This window comes from Heptranchias perlo, chromosome 12 (assembly GCF_035084215.1).
Source record: "Heptranchias perlo isolate sHepPer1 chromosome 12, sHepPer1.hap1, whole genome shotgun sequence".
NCBI classification, from domain to species: domain Eukaryota; kingdom Metazoa; phylum Chordata; class Chondrichthyes; order Hexanchiformes; family Hexanchidae; genus Heptranchias; species Heptranchias perlo.
The window spans coordinates 67,531,926-67,534,934 of NC_090336.1; the positions used below are offsets into that span (position 1 = coordinate 67,531,926).

General features: G+C 51.5%; 1 pseudogene; it reads right to left on the minus strand.

Annotated features, from left to right (window-relative positions):
- Positions 1-591: 591 nt before the first annotated feature.
- LOC137329814 (U2 spliceosomal RNA) lies at positions 592-708 on the minus strand (annotated as a pseudogene).
- Between the last annotated feature and the right edge of the window lie 2,301 nt (positions 709-3,009).

Consider the following 3,009-nt stretch of genomic DNA (forward strand, 5'->3'; position numbering starts at 1 on the left):
GATCAGCCGGTCAGCCCCCTGTTGGTCGCTGCTGCCAGTGCAGCAGGCGTGCGTGTGTATTCGGCCTCGTGTCCAGGTCCCTCAGGGACTTGAGGCAACTCTCCCCGGTGGTCTCGTGGTCAGGACCGGGCTTCGAATCCCGGTCGGGGGGGATGACTTTCTGCTACAGATTAATTGGCACCTCTGAAAGAAAGTCTCCCCTCCTGAGCGTAATGCTCCACCCTCACCACCACCACCACCGCCTTTTCCACCCCTTGACAAACAGACAGTCAGACAGACAGACAGTCCAGTTCGGGAGCGCAGCTTTCATTTGGAAGCAGACCCTGCTTGTTTAAAGTCAACGACGCCAAGTTATTTTGCACTTTGAATTATATCGCTACGTGCGAGCGGCACTCAGCCTTGGAGAAGAAAAAAATACCACTGAGCTGAGAAAGTTCTTTTTAAAACGGTTTCCTTCCACAGCAGCTCTGAGTGAGAGAGAGAGAGAGAGAGAGAGAGATATCAGCTTTATTCTCAGTAATAACACACACACACACACACACACAGAGACACTGGGAAACAGCTGTTTTTCCTTTTGAATATCTCCCCACGGGGAGCTGCACCGTTCCCAGAAACACTGCAATACTGGGTCGATGCGTGGAGTGGACGGAGCAAGCCCCTAGTCCATCTCCCTGTTCTAAAAATCAATTAAAAATAATAATAAATAATATGTGTGTGTGTGTGTGTGTGTGTGTGTGTCGGTGTCAGTATCAGTCAGTGAGTGAGTGTCTCTCTCTCTCTCTCTCTCTTACTCAGAGCTGCTGTGGAAGGAAACTTTTTTAAAAAGAACTTGCATATTGAAAGAAAGATGTGTCTCAAGCTGCCGGGCCCTGTCCATTGTCATGTCAATGGCAGGACTGCTTTCACCAGGAACCCGTTTTTCTGGGTCAGAGGTTCCAGGGGACCTGTTTTGTGCGGACTTCCCTGTGTCCGTCCCTCCCTGCCTGCCTTCCCCCCAGGACTTCCTTCTGAACAGCTTTGTCGTTTAAAATAATAATAAATAATATGTGTGTGTGTGTCGGTGTCAGTATCAGTCAGTGAGTCAGTGTCTCTCTCTCTCTCTCTCTCTCTCTCTCACTCAGAGCTGCTGTGGAAGGAAACTTTTTTAAAAAGGACTTGCATATTGAAAGAAAGATGTGTCTCAAGCTGCCGGGCCCTGTCCATTGTCATGTCAGTGGCAGGACTGCTTTCACCAGGAACCCTTCCCTGCCATTGCAGTGTTGATTTGGTCCTTATGCAAATTTAGGGGCGGAGCCAGCACACAAACGACCAATCACAGCAAAGTCCGCACTTTGCGAGCGCACGAGGTCGCGGCCAGCGTTCCAGTCCGCTCAGATCCAAATAAGCCCGAAAAGGAACACGCTCGATCTTAGCCAAAAGGCCGAGAAGCGATAACGCGCTCGATGCGAATTGATCTCGGGTCCTGTTTGCCCTCCCTCTTTGTTCTCTGGCTGCCGGTGTTGAAAGCAGTCTCGAAGCACTGCCGTTCTCTCCCACTCTGGCCACATTTTTTGCCACCGTTTCTAATTGCAACAGTGGATGAGTTTAAAGAAGTTGCCGTTTTTTCCTTTCTTGCCAGGATTGCTTGACAGATTGGTAAATTTGCCAGTAGGCCACCAATCAGATGGGGGAGGGTTGTGTCTCAACGGACCTACGTCAGTCAGTCTCAGTCACTAACGAACTGCCGTGGAAGGAAACCTCTTTGAGTAAAACTAGTGACGTGACGTGTCTCACAGCGAGTGAGTGAGATTGCAACGGCCAATTGAGAAAGAGGTGAGGTGCTGACAATCAGCAGCTCGTGTTGAAACATTCATTCCACGGCAGGCAAGACCAATCAAAAAAAATACTGCAGATGCTGGCTCGGCTCGGCTGGCTGGCTGGCTGGCTGGCTGGCTGGCTGGCTGGAAATGGGAAATAAAAACACAAGGCGTGTTAAAGGCTGGTTAAACTGTCGAAAGAAACAAGGCGTTAATGTTTCAGAAGCGCCTATTGAAAGACGTCTCTCAAGCTGCTCCCTGACTGGGCCCTGTCCGTTGTCATGTTAATCGCTGGTTAAACTGTCGGAAGAAACAAGGCGTTAATGTTTCAGAAGTGCCTATTGAAAGGTGTCTCTCAAGCTGCTCCCTGACTGGGCCCTGTCCGTTGTCACGTTAATCCCAGGGCGGGGCGGGACTGCTTTGACCGGGAGACCTGTTTTCTGGGACGCAGGTGTGACATTCCAGGGAGGCACCTACTTTGTGCTGATTCGAAACGACCACGACAACGGCAACTTGCAGTTCTATATTACAACAACAACAACGCGCGTGTGGTAGTTGGGAGGGGCTGCGTTCGCGCTCTCCCCCCTGCATTGAAACTCAAAGTTCGATTTTCAATCCCATAGTCCACCAATCGGATGGGAGACGGTGTGTGTGTGTGTGTGTGTGTGTGTGTGTGTGTCAGTGTGTGTGTCAGTGTCAGTGTCAGTGTCAGTCAGTGTCTCTCTCTCTCTCACTCTCTCTCACTCTTACTCAGAGCTGCTGTGGAAGGAAACCTTTTTAAAAAGAACTTGCATATTGAAAAAAAGATGTGTCTCAAGCTGCCGGGGCCCTGTCCATTGTCACGTTAATGGCAGGACGGGGCAGGACTGCTTTGACCAGGAGACCTGTTTTCTGGGACGCAGGTGTGAGATTCCAGGGGACCTGCTTTGTGCTGATTTCCCTGCCTCCCTCCCTCCCCCCCAGGACTTCCTTCTGAACACCTTTGTCGTTTCAGCGAGGGCCAAAAGCCTGCCTGTGAAAGGGAAGGATCAGCCGGTCAGCCCCCTGCTGGTCGCTGCTGCCAGTGCAGCAGGCGTGCGTGTGTCCTCGGCCTCGTGTCCAGGTCCCTCAGGGACTTGAGGCAGCTCTCCCCGGTGGTCTCGTGGTCAGGACCGGGCTTCGAATCCCAGTCGGGGGGGATGGCTTTCTGCTGCAGATTAATTGGCACCTCTGA